This window comes from Ambystoma mexicanum, chromosome 3q (assembly GCF_040938575.1).
Source record: "Ambystoma mexicanum isolate Mex_15411 chromosome 3q, UKY_AmexF1_1, whole genome shotgun sequence".
NCBI lineage: Eukaryota > Metazoa > Chordata > Amphibia > Caudata > Ambystomatidae > Ambystoma > Ambystoma mexicanum.
Window position 1 is genome coordinate 527,609,387 of NC_090926.1, and position 19,833 is coordinate 527,629,219.

Below are 19,833 nucleotides of genomic sequence, written 5' to 3' on the forward strand. Positions count from 1 at the left end.
ACGTGCATCTTTATTATTTTTACATAGGCTTTCAGAACGCAGAAACGCAAGACGCATCATGAACTCATCTATAACGCTTGCTCACGCTTCTCTTGAAACCCGTTACCACCATGAGAGGTATAATGGAAACACGATACTGGTCATGGAAATATATGCTATTATAACCTAAAAGCACCTATGCACCAAACAGACTACTTAAGCACCAGGCCCGAGTAGGCCTCAAACAAGAGCTCCCGTGGACATTAACAAAGCAAGAGTCAGGTTGCTGATCCTGCAGAAAGAACACGGTGGAGCAACCAGCCAAGGTCGCAATGTTGCAAACCCACATCCAAGAACAAATCATCAAAGGCACGATGTTGCAACCTCGCACTCCGCGCCTCAACGATAAAGGCACGCCGACAAATTAAACCAGACGCGCAGTAGAAAAAACAATATTAATTGTGCAGAATTCTGCCTCTTTCACGGTCCCTCCCCACGTGACCAAGCCGAACCTGACGAGATGCCAAAACCCAGGAGAGAAAAGGCGTCTGGGTCCCTCACTACGAGACACAGGCCGATACACTTGAAAGGCTCAATGGACATCTGCTACAGTGGGAGCGGTCAGCCTTCCACCTATGAATAAATCCTCATATTGTCTGCACGTACCCATATTGAAACATTGTTGCAAACACAGGTACACCGAGAGCTGGGAACAACGGTGGTCCCAGGCTGGGAAGCTCACGGATGCACCAATCAGAACATGGGGCTCTTATCTCAGACGTCAGTAATACTAGCCAATCCTCAGGAGTCTTCATGTAACAATTCTTATGTATCTAATTGTAGGGACAACCCAGATATACCACCTGACTACACCTTGTCCACTAATATCATTCTCTATATGTGTACTATACTAACCCTACCACTCGAGCAACCAATTAAGAGTGGCGATAGGTTTTTTGTTAACTTTCTGAAGTGACGCAAGTAGCGCGTCATAATGCAGTAAAAAGGGCCTGCGCGCCCCACGATTGTGTGTGTGTCAGGACGAACGCGTACGCTCCTTGACCCATCCCTGCCGTTTTGTCTAAATAAACAGCAGAGTCACCTTGCTCCTTGTGTGTGTCTCATACTCAATCTCGTCTGGGATATACGGGAGGAGTTGGGGCCTCCCTGCCCGGAGGTCTGCGGACGGCCCGGCCGACCCCGGCAGAATTTCCCCCCGACAAAAGGTTTGTGATAGCGCAACTGAACTATAGCCTGCAGTTAACAACATTTCTTCATGGAATCCTTGGCTGCCTGCATTAAAAACTTGTTGAAAGGGCACATTCCCTTGTGTAAGTATCCATTTGTGCTACCCCTACCCTTTCCTAATAGTGTCTGTGTATTTTAGAAATTGAAGGTGTACATGTTAAATGTTGGGGAGTGTGTGAGTGTTTTTTTCTTTTTCTGTTTCTGTTAACAATGCATGGTGAGTCTGTGGTGCACAGTACTGTATCAGATGGCTGCAGGGGAGTAATATTGAGGTTTCCTAGGGAGACCGCACCTGGCTGGCTTATGTGCAGTCAGAATGCAAGTTTCCATAGTACTCCAGTACTGGCCACATCTTCTAATGCATGTTTAAGTAGTTGTGGGTGCGCATGTCTGTATGTTACACAGCTATTCGCATGCATAGGGCATCCTCTGTGTGCTGGTAACACCGCTCCTGTCGCCAGGCCTACAGATTCATACAATCGGCTACCACATTTCAAGCTGTCATGGCGACTGCGGGGGTTACTGTGCAAACCTACCAATGTATGGCTGCAGCACGCCTGGCTCTATGAGACTCACTGGAAAACAAGGAACAACAACCTCCAATGTACGGTGGGCATGTCAAATGTTGCATTAATTTGATTGATGTGCTGCTTGCCTTTCCATGACCCATGAAACAAACACCTCAGGCCTCATTATGAGGTAGGAGGTAAGGGATTACCAGCACTGGTAAGGGTGCCGGTGCCAGTAATCCCTTACCTCCATATTCCGAGGCCCCTTAGCGGGTCCATTCCATAACACCTGGTCTGACCAGGTGTTAAGGACGGGACCGCTAAGGGACTTCAGAGCTAATAACGGTACAACAAATTGCGGTAGCGTTATTAGCTACTTCCCCATTCCCATTGAGCCCTATGGGGGCTCAAATTGGAATGGGGAATGCTTCTCAGAATGGGGAATTACCGGGCTCCTCCAAGTTTGGAATGACCCGGTAAGTACCCATACTGAGAACCCAGACCCGGTATGCGGTAAGGGGGTAGCCGTGGTGCTTATAGCACCCTGGCTACCTCCCACCTCGTAATGAGGCCCATCGTCTCTGCAGTGAGCACTGTGATAGAAAGTGTCAAGGGTTCGCCGGCGGGTCGTAAAGTTGGAATAAACATTTAATTGCAGGTGTAACACCCTGCAGTGAGTCTGCTAAATGGCAAAGCTGGTGCGCCTTGGTCATTCACATACAAGTGCATGTAAAGAGAAGTAAAGAAACAGCAGATTTTCCGGAGCACAACAAAATATCAGTGGTGGTTAGAAAAGTAGTGTAGATACATGGGTGTCGCTGAATACTTCTCTTCCTACTCCATGTAATAAAACTGCGTTTCACCTTGTTGTGAGCATTATTTTATGTCATTATCTATTCATGTGCGTGAATGCAGGTACTACGGCTCATGGCGTACCATGAAGTGTCTGTATTGCATGTGGTGAGAACTGAAATCAAAGCACAAGGCACCAGTGGGCAGGGTACTGCCCTTCCAACAGTGCACTTGGATAATTTCATGTACAGCATTCTGCACAGCTGCTCAAGCCACCAACAGGAACAGTCGTGTATGGCAGTGAATCCTTGCACACCATATGCTGCGCTGCAGATCCTTACCTGGCAAAGGGCATTGTACTGTGCATGTACTGCGACGCGTGACTCTACTAAGGGAAAGTACTTGGAAGTGCTTGGGAAGGGTCGTCCAGGATATTACAATGACTGACGCCTATTTAAGTGAGGACCACCCAACATTTCCCTCTCTTTGTGCATGTCCCCTATGTTATCCCTGTCGGTGGTGCCCCTTCCGTACCGGGCCTTGCCTTCCTTTCCCTCCGTGTGGTATGTTACAAGAGCAAAATACATGGAAAGCAACTGGAAGAGGAAAAAAGTTGAATGAAAAAAGCTGCTTTCAGAGACACAAATAGATGTCTTCACAATGTACCGCGCGTTCTCCATTCCTGGACAAAATAAAAAATAATGCAGCCACATCTCTTTCTGCGTAATGCGATAAAAAACTATGCGTTAGATCGAAAAAAATGTGCATGACCTGGGCAAGTGCCTCCTTCATCGCAAATGGTATGCAAACTCTGGTAACACATTGTGCACATTTCCCTCCACAATGAAGAACAATAATGGCGGCATGATCACACGTCACCTAAGTCTCACAAAGACAAACCAAAAGCAGTCACTGCAGTCTTTGTATTGAAGGTACTCCATACCAGTACAAATCCACATTCTCTTTCAATCAATGTATTCCGAACTCCCCCAAAAACCGTACACTGTGGCTCGTGAAGCACACAGCCTTAACCGCAACTTCCGCATTTGTATTGACAAATACACTGTGTATCACAGTTTGTGCATACAAACCACACCCAAAAACCTTATTCAGCAATGCTGCAGTGTGCACAGGGCCATTCCTATGGCTGCCATCTGCAAAAGGGCCATAAGTGGCACGTGCAACCTTGCATCTATCACAATGTTCAGTGCTGTGCGCACGGGAGTGGGGTAATAAATGTCAACCAGGGTAGGGGATTTTGTTTGTAGTGATGGCTCTCAAAAGAGCCATTTTGTATTTTTTTTAAAGGTACTTTCATAGAAACCATTTTTTTCCAGTTTTTATAATTGTTTTTGTTTGTTGTACTTCGTCTCACATTCTTACAATAGCATATTCAGTGCAGCCTTTAGATTTGAAAACAAAATGTCATTGCTACTGGGTGACAATGAAATGACATTTACATTCAGAAGGTGAACATATCAATAACCAGTGTTGTCATTCTTATAGGAGTATATCCCAGCAGCATGCAAGAAGTTACCCATGCTTCTGTTGATAGGACGCCTTCTGACCTCTGGCTGACGACAACATTCATTGGAATAGTTATATTCTGGATTTGGTGGTATACATAAAAAAAAGCACCTTCGCAGTGGGAAAAATGCACTTCACTGCTTTCATCATCTTTTTAAGTTGACGGTACACATGTGAATAAGCCATTTAACCCAAAATCAAGGCTCCATAATGCACGGCCATAAGGTGTACAGTAGCGAAAGTGGCCAAAACAACACACTTTGGTAAGAAGTGCAGAATGTGGCACATTTGCTTTCCCAAATACAGCGAGGTACACACGTGAACAAGCCATGGAACCCAAAAGCAAGGCTCCATAATGTACAACCACAACATATACAGTAGTGAAAGTGGCCACTTGTCAACATTCTGCAAGCAATTCTGCAAGCAAATGGCCAAAACTACGCACTTCGACACCGCACCATAAAGCCTCCTCTTCCTTCAAATTCAAATTAAAGCCTCTTTCCACGACATACTGGAGCAGATCTAGCACAAAGGGATCACCCACTATGAAAACTGTGCATCTTGCCATCTCTGCTTACTACCGTCAGTACACAGAGTGTGGGAAAATATATTGCTGCCCTAATTGGACATTCCCCATAGTCCCATTTCAATTGGCCGTCATGGTGAAAAGCGCAGAATGTGGCACGTGCGCTTCCCCAAGTACTCCGAGGGCTGGGTCCTAGTGAAGCAGGTGTCCTTCTTCCTATTGCCACAGACCCTAATCACCTGATTGGACAATCCCCACAGTCCCATTTTCATTGCCGCCATCCTCAAAATCCCTGGATATGGCTTTCGTGCTGCGCTAGGACATGGGGAATAACTTGCAACTGGGGAAGGGGGAGTTCCTGGAAAGGGGCAGCTCTTAACAGAGCCTTTTTTCTTAGAAGCTTCTAGAGAAACACCTTTTTTCAGTTTTTTTGTTCACTTTGTGTTTTCGTGTACTCATACTATTACAGTAAACTCTTCACCGCATCCTGTAGACGGGCTAACAAAACTGCATTAACAATGGGCGACAACAAAAGGCCATTTTCTTGGAAGAACTCTGCATTTCCACAAGTAATGAGGTCATTGTTGCAGAAGAACATCCTACGAGCAAACAAAAAAAGTGTACATGCTTCTGTTAATGAGAACCCTTCCTACGTCTGGCTCAGAATAACATCCATGAGCAGTGCCCCATACTCTTTGAAGTATTGTGGATGAGAAAAGCACCTTGGCAGTGGGAAAAAGTGTCTTCACAGCATCCAGCAATGTCCTCAGCCAACGGCCCGTTGGTTTTGCCAGGCGTCCTTACCGTGTCCCACGAGGGAACCTCGTAATCATGCGGAATGGTGTTAATGGGTCCGCATCCATTAGCGATTACTTTAACTTGTGTTAACAATGAGCTCACCTGCGAAACCAAACATACTCACATGGCAGCTCACTTCTGCTGATATATGGCATCTGAAATGTGCTCCACAACCATTATTTACAGGTCACCACCCTCTAACTGATGCACAGTCAAAAATGCTTCACTGCTGTGGGTGTGCTCAAGTCCTAGGCTCTTGAGTACATGGCCTACGGCCTACAGCCTTCGGTCATGCACCCAATAATCTAGGCCTTGAAAACACCCACCGAAACGTAATGCCACTATGCATGTCACCATTTCACCAACTACAACAATCCACATACACACCACCTCCACCAGCACCCCTACCTAGCTACCCCTATCCATCCGTACAGCACAGCCATCCAAACTATGTCATGTGCAATTCACTGCCCTTCTAAAGGGTGTGCTCAAGTCCTAGGCTCTTGAGTACATGGCCTACGACCTACAGCCGTCGGCCATGCACCAAATAGTCTAGGCCTTGAAAACACCCACTGAAACGTAATGCCACTATTCATGTCACCATTTCACCAACTACAACAATCCACATACACACCACCTCCACCAGCACCCCTACCTAACTACCCCTATCCATCCACACAGCACAGCCACCCAACCTATGTCATGTGCAATTCACTCCCCTTCTAAAGGGTGTGCTCAAGTCGTAGGTTCTTGTGTACATGGCCTATGACCTACAGCCTTCGGCCATGCACCCAATAGTCTAGGCTTTGAACACACCCACCGCAACGTATTGCCACCATGCATGTCACAATGTCACCAACTACGACAATCCACATACACTCAACTGCCACCAGCACTCTTACCCAACATGCGCACCGCCATGGAGCTATTCAGCAGAAAATTGCAACAGTAACCATAATCTAGAATAAAAACACTGTCTCTGGCACCCTTGTGCACATTCATTCACATAGTATGGGTGTACCCACTTCCATTCATAAAGTATTGTGTCACTGCCAACCTACCCACATACTGTTCGCAACATTGGCCCTACACCAACCAATCTGCACTCACCACACTATGCAAGCACCACCCTCTACCAGATGCAGAGTCAGACATGCATTGCTGCAATGGGTAAACTGAAGCCCTAGGCTCTTGGGTGCATGGCCTACGGCCTTCGGCCATGCACCAATAGTCTAATCCTTGAACAGACCCACCACAAATTCATGCACCCATGCATGCCACCATGTAACCAACTACCGCTATCCATCCGCATAGCACAGCCATCCGTGATCCCACCAAACCTATTTCATGTGCAATTCACTCCCCTTCTGAAATTCACCTGCCACCACTCACCACGGAAAGAGGTCGCTGGAAACAGGTTGTGGCAGAAACTTTCGGGCTGTTATGACAGCTGCCTCCAATCACAACACTAAGTAGTTGCCTGTCTAGGTACACGCAAATTGGCGCAATGCACATGAATACTGCAGGCACCCCTCTGTCTTCTTCCATCTATTTAAATATGTCACATGAACCACTTCTCACTGGCCCACCCTTTCCTTCCCTTATTGCCGCCAACACATGGCGTACAATATATTTCCCAGACCGTTCCGCCGGCGCACTATCCTCCGATACAACATGGGAGCGTTTGCCAAAAAATGTTGATGCAGAGCACGCTTCCCTCCAGCCAACCACCGGCCACGTCCAAAGTTCTCCGACAGCATGCCGTACCGCAGGCCAATGACACTTCTGTCCATGGAGCAATCAGGGAAATGGGTCTGCAGAGCCAACTCAGAGATCACTAATTTTTAGAGACATACATTTCAGTTCTTTGCAACAAAAGTACTGATCGGATTCCCACCAAACACACAAAAGCTTGCCTTCTGAACCAAGGCCCCGCTCTGCGGCAAATTTGGTGTAATTACGCCCAGCCGTCCGGGCTGTAGCTGTGCGCAAAGTTTTTGTCCATTCAGTCTATGGAGAAAAAAGAATAATTGGGACCGCCCTATAACTTTTCCCCCCTGCACGAAACCTCACCAGAAATTCACAGCGGGCCACATACTTCTTCTGCAAAGTTTGGTGAGGATTCGTCCAGGGGGAGCAAAGTTATAAGCCTCCCAAAAAGTGGTCTTCCTATTTGTTTAGCAACTTAACCATAACTACACGCTTCTACCGCGTGCTGTGTATTAACACAAGAATTGAAATAACCAGAGCATTAATTGTTTCTAACTTGGAGCATCATAATAGTCTTCACGTAGGTATCAACAAATCATTAATCATTTATAAGAGAGTGGCTGGACTAATAATGGGTGGAAATATAGGGATTATATTTCTTCTGATCTAAAAGATTTAACTAGTTACCGATTGCTTCCAGGCTAGTGTGCAACACTTTCTACATTATGTATTGAAATGCCAGCAATGAGCGCAAAATACTTTGCCTTCAATGAAAGCATACATGCAGTGTACAAATCTAAGATTTTCAGGAGACAAAAATCTCCTCCCAACAGGATTCAGAACACAACAGATAGCGTGGCTCTCCTTTGCATTTCTGCACAGAACCTTTGGAACATAATCGCCAACATCTTCTGCAACCAAAAAAAAACAATGATGGTATGGACAGATTGCTCAAGATATGAATTATGAACAGAAGCTTTCCTTACCCAGACTAATAACCCACTCCAAAGTACAGTGCACATGCCTGCTTCTATTTGTGATTGTAAAGCAGTAATTATATACTTCTATAAATATACTGCATTACTCCCTTTCTCCCTGTTCTCCCTGCCCACCTTGTGTAAGAATGAAGATTGCCAAAACACTCAGCGCAGGAAGTCTTGATTCTATTAAAGACACAGAGGCAAGCAGTATGCTTTTCTTCTTTATTACTGCCAAACACAGCAATTCAAATATAACCATTTTTAATAAACTTGTCATCATTTTTCTTGTTTTTATATAAAATGAACTTTTTCTGAAACATCTGAGTGTCAACAGTCTGAAACATTAATTCCACTACAACTCCCATGAGGCTCTCTGCAATCAGTAGTCCCTGCCTCAGTCTTGCCCTCCAATGAGAGTGCTCCTGCTGGTATAAACTCCTGTTCACTACAGGTGCCTTCCTCTTCTTTTTTGATGACTTAAAATTTCTTGTGTCTTGGTGTAGGTCCTAGGCTGCCGCTGAATACCTCACTGCCTGTCTCTTTCTCATCTTAATATCCAGCCCTGTCTTGCCTCCATAGTTAATCTCGAAAGTTTTTCTGCCCTTCCCCTTAAATAAAAAGAGAGATGACATATTAGGGAGGGGTATTAGCTGATCTCATCATCTCTGCGCCTGAAAGAAATCTGTTAGATCTTCACATCTTTCATTACTTTTTTAGCGTAATTTCCTCAGGGAGGGATAATGCTCACCTCCATGTCTTTAATAGAATCAAGACTTCCTGCGCTGAGCGCTTTGGCAATCTTCATTCTATGACAAGAACGGAGGCGAGCATTATGCTTGTTCAAAGCTCTGCACTACTGCCATGGCAATATTTTCCATGGGCTTAAAGTAGAATGTTCTGAAAACTGAGTCACTAGACCAATCTGCTGCCCTCAGAATCTCCTGCAGTGGAACTCCGGCTGCAAAAGCCCCTGAAGCCATAGATCCTCTTGCCGAGTGCGCTCCGAAGACAGAAATGTCTATACCTGCTTGCTCCATGACTTCTTTCACCCATCTAGCTATGGTAGCCGGGGCTACAGCCTTAAAAGGTTTTCTGCGCTATGAGGGTAGCTATGCGCTATGAGCAATTGCTTTACACCTCATGGCCTGTCTGCTGCAGTCGCTGCTTCGTAACATTTAATGCATTTGGCAATGCAATGCTTACTGTTCTTAGGAAAGTACGGGTAAGATATGACCTTAGAGTTAGTCTTAGTTCGCTGCGCTATGTTAAATGCTAAGCCATCAGGATAGAAGATCTTTCTATCAATCTCTAGGGCCTTTACGTCGGATACGCTTCTACATGAGACTAAACAGAGTAGAGTAGCTAGCTTCCCGGATAACTGTCTCTTTGACAAAAGGTTGTTTCTTGGCCACTGCTCGAATAGGTGTAGCACCTTGTTGACATCCTACAGTACTGAGTACCTTGGCTCTGTGGGCTTTGTCATCTTAACACCCTTGATCAACCAAACTCCAAACTACTGCTGGGTGTTCCCCTACTGGCTGCCCATTCAATAACTTGTGCCCTGCTGAAATAGCTGATCTATACACACCAACTGTCCTGAAAGCTTTCCCGCTTGTCGATAAGGATGCTAGGAAATTTAATATGTGCTCTATAGGAGCTGAAATGGGAGAAACCCTCCTCCTCCTGCACCATAGCTCCCAGGCTTGCCAAGCGGAACTATAGCTCCGGATTGTGGATAGTGCCCACGATACTTTGATAAGCTCTGTAGCTTCTTCTGAAAGGCCTGACTTGCGCCATCTGTGCCTGAAAGTCTGCACGCTATTAGACTGAGGTTGTTGTCCTGAATCAGGGGATGAGGCATGCCTTTCGGATCAACTAGGAGATCTGCTCTGTGGGTAATCCTCTGCGGGAAATCCGTGGAAAGTTCCATCAGAACTGGAAACCAAGCTTGCGATCTCCATTCTAGTGTCACTAGAACTAGCTCTGCCTTGTCTATGCGGACCTTTGCTAGTGCCCTCACCAGCATCGCAAAGGGGGGAGAGGCATAATGAATGTGGCCCTTCCAGCATTGCAGGAAGGCATCCATCCCGATTGCTCCCGGATCAGGTCTCCAGCTGAAATACTTGGGGAGTTGGGAGTTTAGCCTTGACGCAAACAGATCTGTATCGAACGGACCCCACTTCTGCTGTAACCTCTCGAAGACCGATGTGTGCAACATCCAGTCGCTTGAGTCTGTCAGGTACCGGGAGTTCCAGTCTGCTAATGTGTTCTTCGTCCCCGGAAGATATTCTGCCTTGACAGCTATCTCTTTCTGTAGACAATAGTGCCAAAAGTCCTTGGCTAATTCTGCTAACATCTTGAACCTTGTCTCTCCTAGTTTGTTGATATATCGTACTGCCGATATATTGTCCATTCTGAGGAGGATACAACATCTTGCTCTAATTGGGAAGGAACCCGTTAGAAGCTCCAGACAATTGATATGCAATGCTAGTTCTTTGTGAGACCATTTTCCCCCTGTCTCCACTAGGCCACATCTCGCTCCCCAGCCTGATCTGCTGGCGTCTGATTCTATAATGATCTCCGGTATTTCCCCAATAATGGAGCGTCCGTTCCAGGCCTCCATGTTGCTGAGCCACCAATGAATCTCTGATCTCCTCTCCTGGTCTCGAGTGGCTAACTGGTGATATCTCCACCCTTTAAGTAAGTACCTTATCTTGAATCTCTGCAGAGCTCGATAGTGAAGGGGACCTGGGAAAATCGCTTGAATCGAATCCGCTAGCAACCCAGCTATCCTGGCTAGATTCCGAAGCGATATAACCGTCTTCCTCAGGGTCGATCTCAGAACTTTCTTTATTGATCTGTTTTGTGCCATAGGCAACTATAACGTGTCTTTCCTTGTGTCTATCATAAAGCCTAGGAATTCTATTCTCTTGCTGGGAGACAGCTCTAACTTTTCGTAATTTATTAGGAAGCTTAGCCCTGATATCAGAGATATTGCCCATTGCACCTGCTGCTGCAGTCTCTGTTTATCTTCTGCCATGAACAGTATGTCGTCCAGATATATTATCATTCGCAGCCCTTCGTCTCTCAGCGCCTCCGCAAGGGGTCTCATCAGTTTGGTGAACGCACAGGGGGCTGAGGCGAGGCCGAATGGAAGAGTCCTGAATTGCCACATCTGCTCCTTCCTTGTAAATTGAAGAAAGTGCTGATACTGAGGTGCTATGGGAACAGTCAGATATGCATCCTTCAGATCTAACTGAACTAGCCAATCCTCCTCTCTGAGCAGGTCGGCCAGAAGATGGATTCCTTCCATCTTGAAATGCTTGTAGGACAGCCAGCTGTTCAATTCTTTTAAGTTGATTACCGGTCGCACCTTCCCTTTCCTGTTCACTAAAAACATGTTGCTTAAGAAACCTAGTGAGTGGGGCTGCAAGCTCTCTATCCCATGCTTCTCCGCTAGCGCTTGGATCTCTATGTCTAATAACTGCATGTCCTCCTCCGAGCAGATAATGTGTGGCGGAGGTCTTTCCTGCATGGGTAACTCATGAAATCTAGATGATAGCTCTGCGCTGTCTGGAGGATCCAGGCGTCTGACGAAAGCTTTCGCCAATTGTGCATAAATAGCCGAATCCTGCCCCCTACTGTTGGGTATTTTCACACTGCGCTCTCTCACCTGGGTTGCTATTCTGGTGTCTGAAATAGCCTCTTCCTCTTCTTCCTATGAAGCCTCTACCTCGATTCGGAAAGAGCGCGTCCTGCTGGCCTGTCTCTCAGTATTGGGCTCTTCGTCCTTGAGGCCTTCTGTTCGAGTTGAAACGGCCGGTCGAACGGCCTCTGAATCGGCCAGCCCCGGCAAAATCCTGTCCAGGGAATACTTTCTTAATCAAAGCCTGGGCTTTCTCTAGAGCTGTGTAGGTCCCCACAAACCTACTCATCTCTTTGACAAAGGGGTCACCAAAGACCTAGCTTGGCGTCTATCTTAAGAAGCATGGACCTTCTTCTCTCTGAAGATATGGCTGGGTTAGTGTTCCCGAGCATACAAACGGCGCGTTGTGCCCAGTTCGCTAGGATGTTGGGGTCCACAGGTTCGCCCGTATCCTTGGACTTTTTTTTAAACATTTTTTTTTATGATGTGCCTCTGGTTAGGAGCACACACCTTGTGTGGAGAATCCCTAAGTGTTCGTAAGCTGTGCTACTGTTATCATAGAAATGGAAATGGGTTCTGTGTGAGCGATTGCGCATGCGCGCGCGTGCGCAGAGCCTGAATACGTGCGACGCCACAGCCGCGTTCAACTGTTGGCTCGCTTCAGGCTGGTCGCGTATGATGGATACTGGAGGGGAAACGAACCCAAACGCTAGCGATGACGCTCGCGGGCCGTTTCTCCACCGGTGTATCATGGTAATACAGTTGAATTTTGTACGCGCCGACCTGCACGCGAAATGTGATTCTACAATGACTGAAAATAAGTATTACACGCACACGCTTGTGAATGAAAAACAACCCCAGAAGGAGTATCTAATTACATTCTAATATGACTAAAACTGGTTATTATATGCGCACCATTATCTGATAACGCTGTATGAAACAAACCCTTGAAAGAGTATGCGAATTACAGTCTATACATTTCGCCTATCTAGACTAGGAGCAAAAGGTCACTTAGCTTGTGTCCAGCAGAAAAAAAGAAAAGGAAGGCACCTGTAGTCAAGTGGAGTTTATAACAGCAGGAGCACTCTCATTGGAGGGTGACACTGAGGCAGGGACTACTGATCACAGAGAGCCTTATGGGAGTTGTAGTGGAGTTCATGTTTGAGACTGTTGACACTCAGATGTTTCAGAAAAAGTTCATTTTATATTACAAAAAAATGATGAAAAGTTTATTAAAAAAGGTTATATTTGAATTGCTGTGTTTGGCAGTAATAAGAAGAAAAGCATAATGCTCGCCTCCGGTCTTGTCATAGAATTACTCTGTATTCTATATATGTTTGAATGATAGAAGAGGACTGTACTCAATTTCATAGATATTGTTTACAACATTCCCCCTTGTTTATAACTCCCCTGTGATTTAAAATAACTCAATTGGAATGCTCCACGTCTTGGAGAAACAAAACAGTAAATGAAAAACAAATCCAAATAAGATAACATGAACTCAGGCGTGGCCCAATCTAATGATCAATTGGTTTAATGTTATAATGGCAGATGTGGTCATATTCCCTTTCAAAAGTAGGCAGAAAGAGGAGGGGCCATTCAGGTGGCATGTTTGCAAGTGTCCTTTATTATTATCACTCTTGATGCAACATTTGTCATTTTCCAAATTCTTGACTTGATCTCTGACACATCTGAAGTGGGAGAATGGAAGAACAGGCTCCCGCCCTTCCCCTCTCGCGCTTGGCCTAGAGGATCACGGCCCAGACACCCGCCACGAGAGGAGTTTGCCTATCTAACGGACGACCAAATACCCTGGTACAGGAACATACGGATGTGCCCATCTACCTGCCCAGCAGCCCGCCCTGTCCATGCCGACACCTGCGGCACGGACCAACTCGACTAAACCTACACGTCGTTAGAGATGCCATGACGACCTAGCCAACGGTCAGCACACCTGTGCAAATATACACACCGGACACTCCCGCACCAATCTACACGAAGAATATACTCAGTGCTATGACGTAGGCGACAGACATATTCACGGACGTACATTTTTATTATTTTCCACATAGGCTCTCAAAATGCAGAAACGCAAGACGCATCATGAACTTATATAAAAAAGGCTTGCTCACGCTTCTTCTAAGAGCCATGTACCATAATGAAGAATATAACGGGGACACGATACTGAGGATAAAGCAATATGATACCGTAACCTAAAGCGCCCTGCATCAAACGGTTCCACCTATGCACCAGGCCCAAGTAGGCCGTAGGCAAAAGCTTCAATGAACATTGAGTGAGCAAGAACTGGGTTGCTGACCCTGCAAAATGAGCCCGTCGAAAGCACACCGCCAATGGCACGATGTTGCAATCTCGCACGCTGCAAGCCAACGCCAAGGTCGCACCTGCAAGAAAAACCAGGCACACAGTAGGAAAAACAATATTAATTGTGTTGAATTTTGCCTCAAACACGGTCCCACCTCACTTGACAAAGTCAAACCTGACAAGATGCCAAGCCCAGGAGGAAGGAGACGCCTCAATCCCACGTTTCGAGACACAGGCAGATACAATTAAAAGACTCATTTGGACATCTGCAGCAGTGGGAGTATTCGACCTCCCAACATATGAATAAATCCTCACATTGTTTACACCTACCCATATTAAAACATTGTTGCAAATGACAGGTGCACCGCGAGCTGGGAACAGCGATAGTCCCAGACTGGGAGGCTCGCGAGCGGACCAATTAGAACATGGGGTTCTTATCACTGACGCCATTCACATTGACCAATCCTCATGTAACAATTTTCATGTATCAAATTGAAGGGACAGCCCAGGTATACCACCTGACTAACTCTCAGCCACTAACACCGTTCTCTATATGTGCGCTATACTAACCCTACCACTCGAGTAACCAATCCAGAGTGGAGATAAGTTTTTGCTAAAACTTTCCAAGTGACGCAAGTAGCGCGTCATACTGAGGTAAAAAGGGCCTGCGAGCCCCACGATTGTGTGTGTGTCAGGACAACGCGTACGCTCCTTGACCCATCCCTGCCATTTTGTCTAATAAACAGCAGAGTCACCTTGCTTCTTGCGTGTGTCTCATACTCTATCTCTTTTGGGATATACGGGAGGAGTTGGGGCCTCCCTGCCCAGAGGTCTGCGGACGGTCCGGCCGACCCCGGCAGAATTTCCCCCCGACACATCCATGAGGTCATGTTTTATTGAGCTGCTGTGGATAATTCACCAATCCTACGGAATCGTGCAGCATCATTGATGTGCATGGGCTATTCTACATGTCCACGCGATGCATGATAGATGCAATGATTGTTTACGTGTAGTCCCTTCTCCCGTTCAATGGCGCCCATTGAAGTAAGTAGAAAAAAAGCAAACAAAAACAATTACCACCATGGAAAGAGAGAAGGGACTACAGTTCCTTCTCCCTTTGCATGGCGGCCATTCCAGAACGAAAATGTCATTGGGGATGGGAGCGAGCTGCACGCTGTTGCGTGATCGTGATTACCATCAGGTGAGGCTCAGAATCCAGCCATCCACAGATGTTTTTGTTGTTGTTGCTGCGCCAGGTACCAATATCTGTTATTGACCGCTTGTAAATGCACCTTTTCGACCTTTGTATCATTTGTGGGCAATTTGGTTGATCCCACGTTTTATTTGGGCCTTCAGTACCTACAGTGCTGTGGTAGCTCGTGATTCAGTTTATGAAGCTTGTTGATCACTTTATTTGTGGTAATGTGGTTTTGCTCTGACTTAAAACAATGCAACACTTCCATGAGCTACCATATATTCCATCAATGCCTTCCATGTGGATGTATGTGCATGTTGAACGACGAAGTGACATGTGTAAGTGTTGCCATCTGTTCATGTTCACAGGAACAAGCTATTTCTGACTGGTTGAGGGTTAAAGTCACATTGTATGTAATAATGTGTATGTTGCTATTATCTTGAAGTGTCCTGATGTTAGAATTTCAAACATCATCCTTCAATGCTGTCACTTTCAGGTCTGATGATCAACATGTGTTGTTTCTGTTACCGTTTAATATACTGGAAAACATTGAATGTAGAAGGGTCATTGTGTTTTGAGGCTTGCTCTGCCGTTGTGATGTGAAGTTATCAACAAACCATTGCATTCTATGAATGTGCTCACACATTTAATGTGTTGCCATTCCACAAAGAGATCAAGACCCATACTTATTGGCATGACAGGTGTATGACCCATATATGACAAGTGTGAACTTGATGCTATTACTTTACAAGCACCCTCATTGGAAGACAAGCACATACAGTCAATTGTCCCACATGTGTGTGGTATTTATTGCTCTTGCAGTATAGAGGTAACCTGACACACTCTAAAAAAGAGTTGCAACGTGCCCCGTTGGTCCACGCCAATATGTTCAGTCCTTCAGTTCCAATGGCATGGTTTTTATGTTCTTCTGATTTTGGGCAAATGATCCAGGAACAGTCATTTATACATGCAGTTAAGTTTAATTGATGGATGTGTGAGCTCTGTGGTTTGATGCAAATCGCCAAAGTGAGGTCTCATTTTGCATTGTGCCACAGTGTAGGGCATGCTTCATGCAAGCTGTGTTATGGCTTTGTTATGAATCACGGTGCCATTTTTTTTCATTGGATCCAATTTGAGGTATGGGCACAGTTTTTTGTAAACTAACTTTTGTGTCACTCCTCCATGACCTGCTCTCTCGCCGTCCCCACACCAGGACCTTTGGTCGCAAGCTACTCCAGGGGAAGCAAGAGGCCCACAACAGGTCGTCCCATCAGCATTTAAAAACACATTAAAGCCCACAATGTTTCCATCAGTGTTATAAAAAATACATTCTGAAGCCAACGCATTGCAGTTTTCCACAGTATAAAGTCATACCATTCAGATACGTGCACAGTGTATGCGAATCACTGATGACCCCTTCCTTCAAAAGCGAAGATGATAGGAAGTAAGTGAAAGGAAGTATTGTTGGCGGAATTCGTTAATATTTTGTAATGGTATTGCAGTGTAGTAGTGCATTAACATCCTTGACGTATTCACAAAGAGTATGGCTTCCAATCGTCAAAAGAGGCGTTAATGTTTCTGTGGCCAAGAGTAAAAATACCAGAGCATGCATTTACAACATGGCGACCTTACTGACCTCGCTTCTCTATGTCTTCTTTCCTTCAACTGCAGTATTCTACCTGTGACTAACAAGATCCTGTGTTTGAGCTAGAAACTGGACACGGATAGACATCTTCAGCTTGTGTCTGTGCGAAATAATTTCACACTCAGTATACACAAAGCAAACACGAGTGTGACATTTCTCAAATGCGAGAAGGCTCCTCCGCTCGCCTTCCCAGAGAACAACGCAAGTTAGGCAGCAGCAGTCCCTGCTCGGAAAGGGAAGCCATGAACATTTCCCAATATCGCAGCTAATCCCTGATTTTGTAACTGACGGGCCTTTGAAGTTTCTATGTTATTATTTTATACACAACAAGGCGCTGGGATTTATTTGTCATATGGTGTGATCCCAGATGGGGTCCCAAACAAGACGGTGCAAGCCTTCTCTTCCTGATTTACCTTCCTTCTCTATGATGGAATCTGGCAGTGCATCTGGAAACATCTCCCCACCAGGCCATGCGCATCAATATGTCGCTCTGATCAAGCAATCAGCATTCGCAATCTGTCTTCGGGGAGCTATGCCCCTTCAAATTACCGGTTCATTCACAGCGTCAGAACCAATAACGTGCTTGCGCGTCAAGCAATCAGGTGGATTTGGCGGCCTGCTGCAACTGGAGAATTTATGATTTCAGCGACTTGTTGTCAAACACCAACTTGATTTGATCGCTTTACATTGGCCAGTGGAATATTTATGAACGCTCTGCTCGGTCACTCACCAAGCACTCTTTCAAGCTAATTGTGTATAAATTACGCAGAACGTTCGGAATGTGTTTGCACGCGCTATTAGTACGCTTGAAGAGAAACACCATATATAATGATTTGTAAAGTAAGGGTGATTAATTGGCGCCTGTGACCTGTACTTACCGAGAGATATGTCTGAATTAATGATCCACTCATTGATAAATGCCCACCCACGAGGTGATGATTAGAAGATTAATAGCATTGTGATGACCCCGGGCTCTCCCCAAAGTATCATTACAGGAGTGAATGAACAGATTACGGATACAACAACATCTTCTCGCCTTAAACATGCTTATGGGGAAAGAGGCTTTAACGTACAGTGTGTGTTTGTTCGCAACCATGTTATGTTCTTCATATAACATTTGTTAGGCAGTGTAGCGTTGCAATGGATACTTATCGCAATCTAAAACATGCAGGTATACATGAGTCATTTCACAAAGGTAATGGACATCTGTGCTGCTTCAGACCTTACACAAATTGCACGCGGATGATGCTTGCCAAACGTTATGTATGCAAAGTGTAGCTTACCTACAATGCACTTGCACATGTATATGAAAAGGATTGAGTGTGGATGTATGGCAATTATGATGCTAAAGGGAAGGTTAGTGGGACACCCGGTTACTTTAGTAGCAAGTAAAAACACATTGAACACACATGGATATCATGAAGATAAGTGGAGAAAGCAAGAAGAAAGAAGTGGGTCTTGAAAAGATACGTGGCATAGACATAAACAGTTATGGGTGATTCGACTAGTACGGTTCCGCACTATGTTATTTGGTGATATTCTTTGCTAAAACTCTAATTTTGAAAATGTGCCTTGTTTTGAAACACTACCAAAAGCTATTTCAAGTGTTCTTAAACCCTGCTGTCGCATTAAACAATCATTACACCAATGACAATTTTGAGATTATTCAGCTTCTGGGTAGCGGATTGTTAAACTCCAGAAGGGGGATCCCTTGGCTGATACAATGTAAAGGGCTAGAGGTTGAGACCTTTGAGAGGGTCCCATTCAGGGACACTTGCATTTGGTCTCCACTGTCATCTGAATTATCTTTGCAGACAGACTTAAGTCTCCTTCCAGGGTGGCCTTGAGATGGCCCTCACATTTATAAGTAAAAAGAATCAGGTTAAGCCACTAGAATATGTAGACCAGTGTGCTGGTCAATATATGCTATTACAGGGACACTGCTGCATTTGACGCGGTTCAAAAAAAGACAGTGCCTGTTTGTGTCATATCGTATTCAACAAACAACACAGGGTCAACCATGGTCAAACCCTCACTGGGTGAGCGATTTGATCAATTGTGAGTTTAATATGTTTTCAAGGAAATCAACAATGACTAGTTTGTTGAGGATAAGGGTTAATTTTATTCAGGTCTCAGCCAACACGTGTAGTGTTTCAACTCTCTTTTGTCTTTATCAAGGCCCAGGTCTTATACTATGTCTCACTAGTCAGTGCAAATGCTAATTTGGAATATAGCATTTTGTTGAATCCCGAGCGATGCCCAGAACTTGCAGTTGAAAAGGCCCTGTGGGTCAATGGATGATAGTATCCTGATAAGTTATCCTAAGACGATGTAAATCCATAAGTGGAATATCAGACCCTCCACCTGTGAGGCCGTATCAGGGCTGCCGAGGATGGCTGGCAGCAAACAGTGATCTTTTGATCAACTTCAATTAAATTAACCCTTATGCACAACAAAGTGGTCATGGTTGATTTCCTTGATACCATATTACAGGCACACTTATAAGAGTCTGCTCCACGAAATATAAATTTGGATAGAGTCTGATTGATAAAATCAGAGTCCAGAATACATTTCCATGATACATATAGGTTCTACAAAATGATGGAGTATAGTCCAGGGAGAGTGTCAGCTGCTGCAGATTAATATTCTGAGACCCCTCCCTGATACCCAAGTGAGCAACTTTGGATCCCTCACAGCCTTAACATACATACAATGGTGCCAAATTGATTGTGGCTGATTATTTTCATCTCTTGACAGCGAAAAGGGATACACACAGTCAGGGATTCTGCTGATCTTGAATACATGAACCACAATTTTACATTGAGGTTTTTGGACCATGGAAAAAGTGATTCATGTAAACTTGTCTATGTGCCTCACATGGTACAGGTTGTGCAGACTTCTGCCACTTGTTTGCTACCACAAATGTCATGCCAACCCTAATCTGTATGATCTTCAC